Here is a 17,587-nt window from a genome sequence, read left to right as displayed (position 1 = left end):
AGTGCAGCAATTAATTTATGAATATATTATGATGGTATTTGTGTATACTGTTGATAAAATAAATATTTAGCACCGTGTCTTTGTCTGTATTTAATCAGAAATGCTAATTATGAAGTAGATCCTCACAAGGATGGTAGCACATGTTCAACTCCCCACAAGGATGGTTCTGTGCAAGTGATTAAATAACAAAATATTTGCAAATGTGAAGCAGGCTCCTATATCATAAATGTTTTCTTAATAATGTTCAGTTATTGGTGTAATTTTAAACCATTAGGAAAGCTTAGTCCTCATAAGACAGGTGTCAACATATTGTCCCCACAAAGACTGGGGATTAGGAGGAGTTTGTCGGAAAGTAGAATATTACGTGGTATGGCTGGGTAGCCTTACCAAGTAATATTATCACAATACCCCAAAGATGGTCCTTGGACTCACACTAATAAATCTTTAGATCAGTCTAGTACAGGGTGGCAAAGAGCAGTCAGGCTTTACTAAACGAACATGTGTTAGGCATTTCAGAGTACCAACATGGACAATAAGTAATTGACACGACTCGAGAAAAATCCAACACCAATTTATAAACATAGAGTGTATTTTTATCTTAATTTAGAAACCGAAATAAACAGAATAGCATACATATAACCGGAGTTATAGATTTGTGAAGCAATATTAAATCAGTGCAATAAAATACATGGAAAAGATAATATTGCGGTCAAAGGCAAAAAACCAACCATTAGTGACAATCAGTCACACCCTGAGATCCTCTGAAACAGTATCCCCAGACGCCCACCTTCCAGCAGCTCCAACTCTAATTATACAAGAACAGAGGATCCGAGAATCTAGATAGGGGGAAGGGAAATTAGGGAAGGTATGCCAGGAAAGGAGACCTGCAAAACAAAAGCAACAAACCAATGATTACATTTTGCCATGATCAAGTAGAACTCCTTACATCATGCCTGAGTCACTGTAAATACTGGGGCATATATTCACTGAGAATGCATTTCAGAAGTTGTGTTTACTTCATAGAATGGTCAACTGCAAACAACACAGTACCCTAGCAACACATCAAATATCAATGGTGTATCATCTGGTACATATCATAATCTTGGTTGGATGTGGATTCCAAACGTATACATAAATTGCAATACACTGTGCAGGCTTTGCAAACGCTGAGAATAATGTTCCATTTACACTGTACTATGAGCAATAACAAACTCACCTTAACTCAAGGAATTCCACATACAGTGATTTCAGAAGTATGCCACACTTACATCGCCCTTCAAAAGAGCTTAATATTACTGAAAGCAGCACCGCTCAATATTAAGCGAGTCAGGATAAAATCCGCACAATGAAACACAGTCCTTCAAGGGTGCAAAGCGATCCAAACCATAACTTCTCCCAATTCTGTAAAGCAGCTGATAAGATGCGGTCCGGGCACTGCAACACAAGACACGCCAAAGACAAAGGATTCCGAAAACGCGCTTACTCTGCAAGGTCCTAATACTTAGGGGCCGATTCCGATCCGGGTCGGAAAGCGTCGGATCCGGAGTGTTTTCCGACCGAGCCGGACTCCTACAGTCCGACCGAGTGAGTACGAGGCGCACGTATGCTGTCAGACTCGGTTCGGTCGGACTCCCATAGAAGTCAATGGGAGCCAGTTGTACGACACGTACATGCGCTCCCATTGACTGAATGGGTACGTCTCGAACAAGTGCGTCCCCTACAGTGGGTACGCGTCGGTGCCATCTGCACCATACATGCCTGTGTGGGGGAGACCCATGGGTCTCCCCCTGTGTGCAAGTCGTGCGGGTGTCAGGGTGTCCAACGCGGACCCCCGAAGTCTGACTCCGGGAGCTTTTGCGAGCCGGACACAGGCTGTCCGCGTGCATCGTACTGGCTCGGTCGTGAATCGCATCCATTGCACGCCACGGTTAGCTTACGTTTGAGACATACGGAGCGGTTCGGACCCGGAAACGACTCGGTCGATGAATTTCATGTAGCTCACATCGTACTGGCTCGCTCGTACAGCTGTACGAGTCGGGCGGAAAACACGCGTACGGCTCGTAGTTTTTCCGGCCGGATCGCGTTCGGTGCCCTTCCGACCCGGATCGGAATCGGCCCCTTAGTAGACGCTCGCCCCGCATTTTCCCGACTCTCTTGTACTGGCAAGCAGTATCCCACGGCACCATGCAATTCTCTTTGCATTTCCACCATGGACGGCCCCCTGAAGCATGGTATATTTTGCATAAAGGGGACACCCTTCGCACCGGCGAGAGTGCAGAATGGGCACAGACTTCGCAAGTCCTGACACAATCAGTTTAGTTACGTTGTAGCCTTGCAGGTAGGGCTTTAAGTGGGTCTGAGCACTAGTGTTTTTAAGGGTGCCTCGAAACGGGTCTCTATCGGGCTCTGTTTTGTGCCCCGGCACAGACGGTCCGTTTTTTCCCCCGGACTCTAGTGACGGACAACAAGCACATCGAGGTGCGCGTGGTGAGCGTTATAGAGGAAGGAAAATCCTTTAAAGAGAGTCATTTTCTCTCTGGATTTCCCTTCTCTTTTTGAAACTCAGGAGCAACAACATTGTCGTGGTGTCACCAGGGCTTTAAGTGGACGTTTTCTCAATATTATATACAAGCCATAGTTGCTGCTTATTTATCTTATGCAACTAGCAACCATTGACAAAGCCAATAGTCCTACTTGTAGGTATGATGTGACTTGCTGTATCATATATCTGGACGCAATGACAGGAACAGCAAAATACAAGTCGGGCGGCACACTAAGCTGTTCACAGATTTTTAGCTTACGTATTTTTAAGCCACGCCCTTAATTACACTGACCACGCCCTTTTGAGAGACCCCACTAGTTTTTTCACCCCAGGTGATGTGGGTCCCAGGATCAAGCCATGACAGTTCGATTTTACCTGGCTGTGGAGCCCGGGTGCAGTGCTGTTCTGGCTGTCCGTGGTGCTGAACGTGAGCCACGGAAGAGCATGACCGCAATTCAGTTGAGAAGACAGTCCCGGTATTAAGAACCAGGCTGATCTAGAACTGATAGCTGAACATATTAATAGATCCTTTCTATGAATGTTTAAGTTGAGAGACTCATTTATGCTTCTCCCTTTTTGCATACTATGAACCAAGCCCGGGTCTAGCGGGTGGGCCAGGCCCACCCAAACATGACCTTTGGCCCTCCCAGTTGGCAGAAGAGGCCATGTGGATGGCCAAGCGTTGTGATGATTTTTCACTTTGTTTACATCAATGATAAATCTGGGGTAGCGTTGTCACCTTTCCAAAAGAAAATACCGGCCATTTGTTGTAGTTTTAAGAGTGTGCACAGGTATAGACATGATACTTAATAGAACTATGAAAAAAAATGTATGTATGCATTTGTACCATGACTTTTCCATCGGTTTTTACTATATTTAATAGTCCATAATCTTTGCAGCTCTAGAACACATTTAAAAGTGTTTTCTATTTATATTTGCTGTTCGAATTAGGTAAGATAAGGGCTAGAAAAACTGGCTTTAGGTGGTTTTGCTTATTTTTGTACCAGCCGGGACATTAAAATACCGGTGGTGCCAGTAGAAAGTCGGCCAGGTGGCAACCCTAGTCAGTTGTAATTAAGGAACCTCTAGCACACATTTTAAAGTACATTGTTTTTATAAATAGTGTTCTAAGTATGCACTGTAAAGGGGAAAAAAGACTTTTGGTGATTTTCTCTATTTTTATACTAGCTGAGACATTAAAATATTCATGTTGGAAGAAAACAGCCCTGTAGCAACCCTACCTCATGTCTGAGACAAGCTGTAGTTGGGCGATGTGTATTGATGACAGGGTGTTACCTGCCAATGATGCAGCAGGTGCAGTGGCACCAGGGCCCAGGGCTGCGAGCGTCCTTTTGCACTTCAATTATGTAACTTAACATGTGTATTTGTAAAATGCACATTCACCCAAGCATATCTTGGCCTTGAATAACAGATGTTTTTTATTACCCAACTCAATGGTACTCATTTTATTGACCTCACAACGATAAAAGGCTGATTGGACCTGCCGGGATTTGAACCTGCGACCATGAGGTCGAACACAGACCCATACAGTGGATGCATTAGTCCACCAGACCTGGCTGTTTCTGTGTGGGGATTCTGAGGGCATTTTTGTATTTTAGTCTGTGGATGATGCACACAGTAATATACTGTAGGATGTGGCATACATTATACTATTCCCATAGTGGCAATGCATGCCTCATTGCATAAGCAGCCACAAGGGAATCATAAATGTCCGACCATTATCTAAGAATAAATGTGGAATTACAATGCCTACTAGGGTATGTGTGTCTGTTCTCTGCCAGATGGTGTGGTAGGATAAATAATCAGTTTATCTCATTTGAGATATTGTTCTGGGCTGGGTTACAAATGTGAGCACTTCATATTCTGATAACTAGTCCAAGGACATTGCACATACCCGGGTTATAGTCAGGGCCATTGGAATTGTCTAATTTTGCTACTATGGTGTTTTCCACATAACTATGCTTTTTCTGCATTTGCCACACAATCCATCATCTGCTGCAAAATCTGCAGTTTTAAAAAACGTTTGTAGCTCAAACGGATCAAAAGTTACAAAAAATGCTGCAACTCGTGTTTAAGCGCAGTTTAAGACCATTTCCTCAAATGTTAACATGTCACCTTTATGTTGCTTATTGCTATTCCTGGATGTTAAACTTGTAAATGTTTTAAGACAAATTTTCATCTATTCTGTCTGGTCACATTTCCTAAAGAGCATTTGTTTCTTCTTACATTTCACAGCATTTGACTATCTATGAGAGTGAGAAGTCTCGCAGCTGATGATCCAAGCACATAAGCTGCAGAGTGTGTGGTACCTCAACCTTAAGGGCTTAAAGCTGCATCATATACACTTTTAGAAAATAATTTCTGTTTGTTTTCCTCTGTTCCACGTCCATAATACAGGGCGGCCACAGAGGTAAAGTGATACCCTCATTTGCATGGGGTCATTGGAGAGGAGAGCAGCAGTGCCATATCTTAGTAGTTATGGCTCTACAATGCTCTCTTCCTCTATTGCAATGCAGCGTAGCAACTTTGGCTGCGGTGCATGTTGCTATTTTTAATGCTCCTAAGTGTCAGTGAGTGAGAATGTGAGTGAGAAAAAAGTGACTGAAAAAAAGTGAGTGTTAGTGAGAATGAATGAGTATGAATGTGAACAACGAGAGTGAGTAGCAGTGAGTGAGCTGTGAGTGAGAAGGAATGAGTGCACGTTAGTGAGAATGAATGTGATTATGAATGAGTGAATATAAGTGAGCATGAGTGAGAATGTGGTTATGCTTGTGAGTGTGCCCTTGAGTCAGGCATGCTGAAGGTAATTCTTGACTTAAAGATACACCCATGGGAAAATTCTGGTACTAGCATACTGGAGGCAGTTCTGTGTATGACAAGCACTTAGCATATGGGGACACCTATGACAAAGTGCTGGCATTGGAAAACTGGATGTAATTCATGGCATAGGGGCAACTTTGAAAAATTGCTGGCGTACTGAGAAAATTCTTGGTATTGTAGCCACCATGTCAAATTGCTTGCACATTGAAGGTAAATTTTGTCGTAAAGCAGGACAACCATGGTATATAGGAGGTATATAAGAGGGGGGCAATTATGGCAAAGTGCTGGCCCTGACATACTAGAGATAATTGTTTACGTTCAGCTCACCCATGGTTTATGAACGGCACTAATGGCAAAGTTCTGGCAGTGATATATTGCATGTAATGTTTGAACTTAAGGATCATATTGACATATGTGGAGCACCAATGAAAATATACTGTATATGGCACAATGGAGGTAAATCTTGTCAAATGGGAGCACCTTTAGCACATTTGGGAAACACATGGGGTGAATTCTTGGGAGAATGAAAGACTTGTATTGTATTTGTATAGCGCACTGTCACCCTACGGGTATCCTGGCGCTCTGACAGAACAGATATCCCTACTACAGAGGGAGGAGGCAGGTCAGGGGCCATCAAGCTGCTGGAAAGAGCCAGGTCTTAAGGCTCTTTCTGAATTCCATTAAAGAATCCATATGTCTAATCCGCAGTGGGAGCTCGTTCCACATCCGAGCACCCACCACACTGAAATCCCTCCCACCCATCCTAGTCCGTTTGAATCTAGGTTGTGCCAGCAGGTTAGCGTTGGAGGAGCGCAGCTGTCTTGGGGGAAGATACCGTGTAAATCTTTCCTGAAGAGGGACCGGGCACATCCCGTGTATTGCTTTATGAACTAGACAGAGGGATTTAAAAAGAACCCTTTCTCTGACTGGCAGCCAATGAAGCTCTCGCAACGCCTGAATGGAGGAGGAGTCGCGCCTACGATTTAACGCCAGCTTCGCTGCAGCTGACTGAACTCTCTGTAGCCCCTGCAAGATGTATTGGGGGGCTCCTAAATACAAGGAGTTGCAGTAATCCATTCTGCTTAGTACCGTGCTCCTTATGACCGTAGCTCGCGTGTCTTCGGGTAAAAGCGGAAGGATTCGGCGTAAAAGCCGTAATAGCCCAAAACATGCGCTGGCTGTCTTACTTGCCTGCGAGTCCAACTGGAGATTACTGTCAAACAGAAAACCGAGATTACGTATTGTATCAGCTGGGGCCAGTGGATCCTCATCCGGAGCGAGCCTGAGATCCACCGGCAGGTGTTGAATCTGCCTTAGCGGCGAATAATACAGTAGCTCAGTTTTTTCTCCATTGAACTGCAGGCAGTTTCTCCGTAGCCAGTCTATGGTCAGACTCATGCAGTTTTGAAATTGTTCTAGGAAAACCGCCTGTTTTCCTTCCAGTGAGAAAGCCAGTTGCGTATCGTCTGCGTAATTGACTAGATCAACCCCAAACGCCTTGATGATCGAAAATAGGGGCTGTAGATATATGTTAAAAAGAATGGGGCTGATGCTGGAGCCCTGCGGTACTCCAAAAGCTACAGGGGTTTTTTCAGAGGAGAAAGACCCCAGGGTCACCACTTGATATCTTCCCGCCAGATAGGAGCGGAGCCACTGCAAAGCCCGACCCTTTACCCCTATTTCCTCCAAACGCTCCAGCAGGATTGAGTGACTTACTGTATCGAATGCGGCTGACATATCCAGGAGCACCAGAATGGCAGTGCTCCCGTTGTCAGCCTGCATTCGCATGTTGTCCCTCATGGTGACCAGGGCTGACTCCGTCCCATGACCAGGACGGAAGCCGAACTGGGCCCTATCCAGCAAGTGATGTTCCTCTAGATATTCTGAGAGGGATCTGCTCACGGCCTTTTCCAGAATTTTAATGGGGAAAGGGAGGAGAGAAATAGGCCGAAAACTAGCCGGATTAGTTCGATCCAGGGTGGGCTTTTTAATAAGGGGGGACACCACCGCCTGTTTCCAACCCTCTGGGACTAAGCCCACTTCCAGGGATTGGTTGCAGATCTGACGCAGCCAGGAAAAGGTCAGGTGGCCGTAAGACTTCCACACCTTCTGAGGCAGGGGATCAAGGGGTGAACCAGAGGAAATGCTATAGGCCATTGTATCAAAAGTAAGATCCGTGAAAATGGGAAAGGTTGCCAGGGAACAATGCCGGCCCGGCGTCTCCCTGGTCGCCTCTATATCAGAATCCTGAGCAGTCACTTCATTGCCCTTAAAAAGGTCGACGATCTTTGCCACTTTATCTTTGAAGTGAGTGGCGATCTCGTTGCACAGCTTTTGTGAGGCTACTACTTTGTTCTCCAGGCAGTTCGGAGCTGAAATAGTTCTTACGATTTTAAAAAGTTCCTTAACCCCGTTTGGTGCTTGCATGATGGATTTGGCATAAAAATTGGCCTTACTTTCCAGAATAAGCAGCTTATACCTGCTCTGTGCTGACTTTAATACAAGCTTGTCCCTGTCCAAATATCCCTTCCTCCATTTCCTTTCGGCCCTTCTACAATGTAGTCTTAGCTGTCTCAGGTCTTCATTGTACCAGGGCGCTGAGGTTTTATTCCACTGTGGGTGGTGTTAGAAGGGCGCCTGTCCTTGCTAATTTAGTCCAGTTTCTACCTTTCCAATACAGTACTGCAGTTTTTGCTTGGACAGGAAAGTCGGCTAACTGTATTTTGAAATGGATAAGGTAGTGGTCTGTCCAGGTTTGGGGTATGATATTTAAAAGTTCTGCCTCAGATTAATTTGCAAATAGAAGATCAAGTATGTGACCTCCCTGATGAGTCGAGGAGGTGACTAATTGTTGGAGACCGAAATTTTTGCATGTATACTTCAGATCCCTTAGCTGATTCTTCATGCTGGCGTTCTCCCACCAATTAAAGTCACCCAAAATGACCATTTTAGAGTGTGATAGCGATAGGGTAGCAATAGTGTTCAGGAGAGGCTGCTGTGGAGTGTTACTCCCTGGGGGGCGATAGCAGAGCAGTCCTGTAAAGAGATTACCTCTAGCTTCGTGAAGCGAGAAACCCAACTTGAATATTTAATGAGAGCAGAACCTATGGCTTTTTAGCAAATGTATGTGAAAAACCCACTTTAAAATACACTATATGGTCAGATTTTTTCAAGATGTTCATAGGGAGTGTCAGGATTCTGCCGCCGGTTACGCACTGACGGCTGCAGTGCTGACGACCGGAAGAGCAGTTGCCAAAACTACACTTCCCGGCATGCAAAGCGCGAGTCGCGTCTCACGTGACTCGCGCGCGACGCCACAGGAATGAGTAAAAGGGAGGCTCTACCCGGAAGACGCCGCCGATTATTCAGGCGAATGCCCGCAGCTTTACACATCGAATTACGAGACGGCGAGCGTGCGTTCCGCACTATTCACGGGGCCGTCTGTTCCAGGATTCTCTTAGTAAAGACCGGGGGTGGTTCTTTTCCACGCCACCAAAGCGCTTCTCTGTTCTTCCCCTTTTTTGGCTGGGCACCACCTTTCAGAAGATTCGCATAGCAGAGGAGAGCGTTTCCAAGAAGCAGGAGCTCCTTCTTTTGTATCTCCCTGTTGGAGAGACCGGCGAGGATGTGGTCTCATGCAGGGAGGAAAACTGTGAACCGTGAGTAACAGCTAGCTTTCTGGAAGGGAGCGGCTGCTTCCTTTGCTAAGGTTGTGATGCATCAAAGCTGACAGTTTGGATATCATGCACAGTACACCTATTTAACCAGAGAGAACCTTATTCACCAAAGCGTGTTGTTCTCGTTTCCTGAGTGCGACATTGTCCTTTACCTTGTTTTGAGTCAGCCGGGTCATCCAGGGTATATGGTACTACTTCAAAGAACTTTGAACACAGGAGTAGTAGGGATTGTACAAGACTGTATTGTATTGAAACCCTAACATCACTTTTGCTGAGATTTGTTGTCTTTTTTTATCTCCACAATTATTTTGTCTACGAGAGGGGGACCAGAGAGGGTGTACGGGCGTTTTCTGCCTTGCATATACAGCAGCGCCACACATGTGTTTGGGTATGTGATGCAAGGGGAATCTCTCTCTCTCTTTTGTAGCGAGACGTCTGAGGTGGGGAACTTCAGAAACATTGTCCAATGCGTGATCTCTCTCTCTTTTCTTTTAGTACATGTTGGGTCCTTGCAACCACCCTTCTCTCTCTCTCCAGGCTATTCAACCACCCACCTTCTTACTTTTCAGGTAGTACGTTCTAGGCCTTTCAGGGCAAGACAAAGTGTAAACATCACAGTTAATTGTTCCACATGATACATGAAGTAATATTGAGCTAGTGTAATTTTGCCGTCCGCAGATCTCACTCCACGCTGTCCCTACCCTTTCCTTCCCTCACTTGACTATCCCAAAAGTCCGAGTTTATTTATATTCCGGGATTTGGGCCGTTGAGAGGTGGACCCTCTTGAGCATCAGCACAATTCTGAGGACCCTGAAGGGTGGACCCCGACAGGGAGAGACCCACCTCCTGTAACCCTCGCTAGAAGATTGTAAGAAACAGAGGGGTAATCGGTCCCAAACCCTTACTAGCCGTTTAAATGGAGCAAATAGCGTTGATGATGCTTCTCCGTGACAGGGGGAGACCCCTGACCCCCTACTTCCGAAAAGTGGTTCCAAATGAATGTCTGGACAAGCTTTAGGTTTTTTTCCTTTTTTCTGGAGTAAATTCCAAAACAAGGTGTGCAGGGTGAAGATATTCAATTGATGTTTTTTTTCGTGTTTGTGCCTCATTTGTACAGCTTTGGGTCACAGGGGAAAGAGAAGAGCGACAGCCAACATGTGTTTCGCCCCTTTTACATGGCCATCTGGCCTGGGGCTTCCTCAGGGCATGGTGAATAGATTCGTCAGTTGGATGGTTCCTTGGTTGGGTATATGTAACTTCCTTTAGTCAGGTCTTGGCATAATGCCCTCGTATCCACATCAGTCCCTCTGCAAATTCAATGAAACAATTAGATGCAAAGTGATTTCAATCGAAAAATAGAATTCAGTATATCAAAGATGAAACGTACTGTAAAAGTGAAAAAAAGGGTTAACGGTCACTTTTGGTCACTAATACTTAACTCTCGATTCAAGCTACAGCTTGGTGACTGGAACTAGTGTGACTGAGAGTACAGGCTTCTCATGTATATAATCCATCGCTATCAACTGGTTTTCTCAGAATCCCTCACTTTCATTTCACTTTGCAAAAACCTTTGAGCGCAAAATAATGCTGTATAAAATAACTGTGTAAAATAAAAACTGAAAAGTACGTTCTGCGAACAGGAAATCTCAGGCGACCGTCACTCCTGGTCACTGTCTTCTCAATAAAAAAACTATTATTATAACATTCTTTGCTTTCAGACAAAAAATTGACAGATTTTTGCAGCAAAATAGACGCTGCAGCTATGCAGTAAAAAATGCCCTTTCAAAAAAAATATATCTCCACTGAGAATATCTGGAACTACCCACCCAACATGACTTCCAAACAATTTTATGCAACTCTACTTTAGGGACAGAAATTCACATTTCGTGACACCACATTTTGGCAAAACATACTCGCCCCCAATAATGCACCCAGTGCTTAATTTGAGCCGGTGGTTTCCTGTGCTCGGCACCTTCATTTATTTGTCAACAGCCGACACTTAGGATAGTCTGCCACATGGTGGTGCTGTCTAATTTAGAAATGAGCAATACAACAGTCGTTTATTCATTTAATATTTGTTGCAAAGGACTAATACCTCCCACAAAGCCATCCTTGTTGGGTGTCTGGAATAGTCTAAATTGTCACACGTGTAGGAGTGTGATGGGCATTAGTTGTGTTAGTACTGTCACTGGCAGAAACAATAGGTGGTGCAAGCTGCAGTGGCCTCCAGACGAGGGCACTGGCACCCTTTTTTTTTTTTGTTTTTACAAATTAGGCACGTAATGCACTGTCCAAAAATTACTTCTGTAATGCTTAGATCTTCCTTGAACCATCCTCAAACATTGGAGTGGGTGGTTTATGTCTACCCAATTCATCTTTACAACTCGTCTGTAACCAGTGCTTTATTTGTAAAATATTAAGTGCCAAGGCTCTGACCACGAGGCCACTGCAGATTGCACCACCCATCGCCCTTATCGCTGCCAAAACAACTACTAACCATCTCTCTCGCATGTACATGTGACAGTTCAGATTATTCCAGGTCCCCAAAGTTAAAGGAATTGCTGGGGAGGCAGGTATTAGCAATTTTTTATATGTATATTGTTTTCCTAAACAACTTTTATATTGCTCATCTCTAAATTACATGAGCAGCGCCACAATGTGGCAGACTGCCCTAAGTGTGGTGTTGACAATTAGGTGCCAGTGCCGGTGCCAAGCACCGGAAACCAATTAAGTGCTGGTACTCCGCACCGGCTCAAATTAAGCACTGTCTGTAACCCCTATTTCTGTGCCTAGTATGGTTAGGAAATGACCAACATGAGTAATTCTCATCCTACCCTCAGAGTCACCGCCTTGTGATTGAATAATTCTTCTCTGACTCTAAACAGGAAAAGGAAGACATGTTCTTTTGTGTTAGGAGAGTCTTTCTTTCATGCAAACATAAACACATGAAGACCACAAAACCACAAATAAAACATTACTTTTGTAGGTTTACAGCCCCGGCTGGGCAGACGTAGTTTATCTTCTTAATTCACACCTTCATGAGTAAAATCTGTCAGATTTACAATTTGTGTGGAACATCGAGTTTTTATAAACAGCTTAAAATAAACTAGCCTGTTAATCATTCAATGTTCAGAACGGCTATAAATGATTTAACCTTTCGCCAATATCGTGCCTAAATATTTGGCCTTTTGATGATTTAATTACCCAGTAGCAAGATAATTAAAAATAGTTACAAGTGGTGCTTAAGCAGTTCGACATTTGGTGTCCCAGTAGGAATCACCGGAGCATGTTAATTACATTTAAATGCAGAGGCATTTAAGGACATTTTTCTCAAATCCAATAATCTGCTTAGTCCATGATATGGAATTTTCACATTCATTTGGATTCCTGTATTAAACTTTATATCTCAGCATGTTGCAATAAGCAGGGCTGAAATGCTTTCATTCGTCTCCAGGAATAGATACCAAGCACAATGTACAATTACTATGTACAAGTAATAAAACTCTGATTATGACCCAGCCTTACAACCTTGAACGGGGCAAAACAAAACTGGTAAAACACAAATTGACCTTTTAAAAGGAAAACAGTATATTAGATGTAATGCCAAGATTTCTACAATATCCTCTTTTTCATATAAAAAATGCATACCATATGCAGGTATGCTTAGGGATTCTTTAACACTAATTAGGACATCTGCCCCCTCACCCCCAAGTAGTAGCTCAGTGAGTAGTCGCGTAGTTACAAAGAAAGGACTTTTCACCTGACAATGTAGTCAAAGATTTCAATTTGCATAGTGTGTGACAAGCACAGTTTTCAATGTATGAACATAGGCAAGGTCCTCGTTCTTCAATCCTTGCCAAGAGACCCTTTCCAGCAGAAAAAAATAGACTAGATTGGAGACCTCCCCTACATGTGTTGTGGTTAGATTCTTCTAAAATCATTCCCTAAAAGACCTTGGGCCAGATGTACAAAGCATTTTTCTGGTTGCAAGCAGCCAGATTAACAGAATCAAGCCGTTTGCGATGGGAAAATGCTTTTAAAAATGTCCAAAATGCGATTTGGTAACTTGTTACAGAATCACAATTTGCATTTGTGTTTTGGTATTTGGAAGGGTGTGAGTTGGGCACCCCTTCCAAATACAGAATCGGTTTGGTACGTATTACTGTCTTGTGACCGAATTTCGGTCCCAAAACAGTGATACTTTACCACCATTTTAAAAGTGATAGTAACCCATTTCCAAATGCTTCCCCTTTGAGAATTTGGAAAAAATATTCAGGCACTGGTCCCATGGACCACTGCCTACTCTTAAAAAATTAAACTTCAACGTTTCTTTAAAAAAAAAAATTCTAAACGCATTCTAAAGGAAAACAGGCAGCATTAAAAAAATAATTGCTTTATGAAAAAGCAATTACAGACATGGTGGTTTGCTGTCCTCAGCAGGCCACCATCCCTGTGATGGCTGTGATTCCTAATGGATTGCAAATTGCGACCTACTTCATTAATATTCATAAGGTAGGTCAATTTGAGACCTACTAGGTACTGATATTTGGGAATAAAACATTTCACACATCAGGAATAACTATTTCCTAATTGCGATTCATAATCATTCGCAATTAGGAAATCGGTATTCCTAATGTTAGTACATCTGGCCCCTGGTATATTGTACAGTAGGGAACCTGCAATTCTTAAAGGGTATGCAGTAACCCTAGTGACTGCTGACGTCAACTCAACAGACCCCAGAGATGTTCCCTTTTTCTGCAGTGACTCCAGTGTTTTTTAGCACTCAGCAGGGTACTGCCGAAGGAACAAAAGCTCAAGGTATGAATTGGGTCAGGGCATCAGAACAACTAAATGACACAGATCATAAGTTATGTAACACCACCAGGGTCGTCACGCGGGGAGAAGGGTAGAGGGGACATTTTGCCACAGACCCAGTGCTTTCTAAGGCCCTGCTCTCCTTCAACATTTAGTTATAGATTTTTATATCTGCATGTAAGCTTATCGCCTTCAATAATAATGAGGCAGCGTATGTGGTTAGACCACTAGATGGGGCCAGGCACCATGATTGCTCTTTCCCAGGCCTATATAAAAAAAAAGGAATACTTGGAAACAGCTGCTTATCGCACCTAACGAAAATGGAAGAAGCATTCAGAGGTCCCAGGGCTCTTACCAGCCTGAGCATCACATTGTAAGACCAATGTATTATGAGTGAGTCTATTTCATAGGATCTCTGTTTCATGCTTTGATAGTGCTTAAAAACAAGTTGCTCAGTGTGGGTGCTTTCTCTGAGCTATGCTATGGTACTTAATACAAATGTCAAGAAACCTCAGCCATTTTGAGTTCGTAAGTTCTGTAATTCTTTCTTCTGCTAGATCCCAAGAACTCTCTCTAAGGCCATAACATTTTCACTGTATCAAGTCGCACAATCTTACCCTAAAAATATAAGACTTGACGGTTAGGGCCCGATAATGACTTTTGGCAGTGCAGAAGCAGGCGGTATGCCACGCATCGCCAAGAGTCGCTGCCGCCCGCTGCCAGATTACAATTAATTTTGTGGTCTAGGGGGCGGGCAGCATGGCAGTCCCACGGCGGTGGCTTGTAAAGGCTCATTGTGAGCCTTAAACAGCACCGCCATGGGACCACCAGTGCACTTTCCTGCAAGGGAAGGAATGCACCATGCCTTGCTCTCCTTCCCATGCAAGAACTGGGTTTGCAAAACTACAGGGGAGCACACAATGTGCACCCCTACATGTACCCCGTGCACAGAGGCAAGAGGGGAGACCTGTAGGGCCCCTTTTCTTTCCTCACCGCCAGCAGTTACATGGAGGAAGAACCTCCATGAGACCGGTGAGGAAAGTCATAATATACTTGGCGGTGCATCGGGCCAGCACCAAGCATATTGCAGCCCTCAGACCGCAGCGGCCCACCAGGGAATGTGGTTCCCTGGCGGTTGCGGCGGTGCAACGGCGGTCCGACCGCCAAATTCTTGATAGGGTGGTCGGACTACCGGTGGGCGGTGGCTGGACCACCACTGCTGCGCCCCATGAGTTGGAGAGTTCTCGGACCGCCAGACTCGTAATCAGGCCCTAAATCCCTTGGATTAATTGCAATTGCAGGTTATATCTAAAATCAGTAGACCAGGCGTCAATAAAGAGACATAGAAAGTGGCATGCATGCAACTATCAGAAGGAGCGTTAAGATCCATAGGAAGAGGCAGGGCCTGCACTAGGCATGGGCAGCATGAGAGGCCCAGGGGAGGAGTAAATCTCTGCTGGTCCTCGCAGGCATGTGTAGCGCTGCCAGGAATAGGGAAGGCCCTTTGGAAACGGCAAATAGCTTTCACGCTTCCAGTCCTTGAGTGTTTTTTTTAGAACCATTTTTTTTGTATTTTACCACAATTCAGAACATCATGTGATATATCATGCAAAAGCACATTCAAGAGTTACTGAGTGTGACAGAAATAAGATATTGGCAGGAGTAGATGGCTCAATACATAAGAAAAATTACAGTAGAATAAAGCTGTTTCCAACTTCAGATCACACCATCAGAGTCCCAGTTTATGCATTCGCTTTGCCGTTCTAAAGCCCTCCCCCTTTGTAATGTTCTCCTCTTGGCGTGCATTTGCTACTCTGATAATTTTATGCATGTAGCCTCTCGTCCCCTTACCCATGTCGCAATGTGTGTATAGTCCTAAGAGTCAACCGTGATCGAGATGTTTGCCTGGGGTTTTCGGGAATCAAGAAACAAACAGCAAAGGCAGTCATGGACAGGCCCACATATGATGTTGCACTCTGTACTTGTAGGACCTATATGTCTTTTAACTATCCATGGGAACATCTTGGTATGTCTGCAACTCCTGTAACATGGTCTCCCACAATCCCGCTATGGGAAACCTACATAGCCCTATAGCTTCCTCTCTCCTCAACACCACTACCTCTGCCCTACCCCACTTAAGCGTCACCACGAACCAGTGCTGTATGCTTAGGAGGGCATGCGCCTTCTACTGCATTGCTATGGAGAGGCGTGAAGTGAGTATCACCAGGTCTATGAATGGATTGGCTACCTTTTTTTTCCGCTTATACATTCCCAACAATGTCCCTTCCATAGTGTATAAGCCAGCGTGTTCAGTCACTGCTGTCAGCACACTTGTTACGACTCTACACAGTGTCTCCGTGGGCAGTGGGCAGCTCCAGGGCATTTGCGCCAGGCCAGCATTAGGTGTGTGACATATGAAGCAGAGGGAAGGAGTATTAAACATTTTGTGTAGGTTCGCAGGGGTGAGGTAGGCCCTATGCAATATGTTGTGTTGGATGTATTAAAATTTGGCATTGCGGGATAGCTCCCACGGATATTGTATGATTCTCTCCCACTCTTTGGGTGTCAGGTCGCGGCCTATGTCCCTCTCTCAGCTTCTGCGCATTTCCAAAAGGGGGTCAACGGTCGTATGCACCAGAGCTTTGGTGAACCATGTGATGAGCTGATGGCCACTACCCATGATGTGGAGAGCATGTGCTAGTGAATGTTGGTCCGGCTCAGTGATATTCCATAAAGGGCCCAGCTCCGCCACTAGTTTACCATGGACCAGGAAATGCCCCACGCCAACTCACACTCTTCCTGCAGTTAATCAAAAGGCATCAGCGCCCCATCCCTGAATAGATCACCAATTGTGCCCACTCCAGCCTCCGTCCAAATCGCCAGGCCGTCTCTCCTTATGAGTTCGAAGAACTCAGCTATATTGCTTACATTCATTGCTGGAAAATATGGTAACATGCGCGATAACTTTCTTAGGCTATGTGCAGTTATTAGCTTCTCGGGGAAGCTCCGCCTTTTCATTGCCCTCATCATTGCCAACACCCTGACCACCAGCAGCCCGCCCACCTAGTCGGTCTGTCACCCTGCTAACCATTTTGCAGGCCACTGTGACTGCGCTGCCAAATATCAATGCTAAAAATTCAGCACCCCTTGCCGACTGGTAGCTGCAACTTAAAGAGTGCCATTCTCTTTCTGCCTCTGATCCATATAAAACTATCCAGCATCGCGCGTAAAACATGAAAGTTGGACCATGCAATATGGGCAGGAAGGTTATGGCAGAAGTATAAGAGGGAGCCTCACTATTTTTGAGAGGGATACTCTTCCCTGTACCGTAAGTGGTAGGGTACTTTAAAACATAATTTGCGGGTGAAGAGAAGATATAGCCTTTGTAAGGTTTCCGTCAATGAGGTCCTGTGTATCGTGATATATATGAACTCCCAAGTATTGGAACGTGCAGGGTTCCCATCTCAAAGAGTGGAAACCCACGGATATAAATTGTGGAGGGCAGTCCGCGTGGAGTGGAAAAACACATTACTTGGCCCAATCGACTCCTAGTTCTGATACTCTTCAAGAATCCATGCAATCTCAGGAATCCCCGGTCAAATGTCCCGTACGTACATAAGGACATCATCTGCGTATTATGAAACTCAATGCATTTCCTCATTCAGCAGTATACCCCACTTCTCATCCCTCTGCCGGAGCCGCTGAGCTAGGG

General features: G+C 44.7%; 1 long non-coding RNA gene across 1 annotated transcript in view; it reads right to left on the bottom strand.

Moving 5' to 3' along the window:
- Nucleotides 1-650: 650 nt before the first annotated feature.
- The window catches only part of LOC146776178 (uncharacterized), a 194,995-nt gene continuing 178,058 nt past the window's right edge, over nucleotides 651-17,587 (bottom strand). The window contains exon 4 of the long non-coding RNA XR_014972304.1: nucleotides 651-884. This is a non-coding gene — a long non-coding RNA (uncharacterized LOC146776178). The remainder of the gene's footprint in view (nucleotides 885-17,587) is intronic.

Source organism: Triturus cristatus, chromosome 12 (genome assembly GCF_964204655.1).
Source record: "Triturus cristatus chromosome 12, aTriCri1.1, whole genome shotgun sequence".
In the NCBI taxonomy this organism is placed as follows: Eukaryota; Metazoa; Chordata; class Amphibia; order Caudata; family Salamandridae; genus Triturus; species Triturus cristatus.
This window is presented reverse-complemented; position numbering and strand designations above follow the sequence as displayed.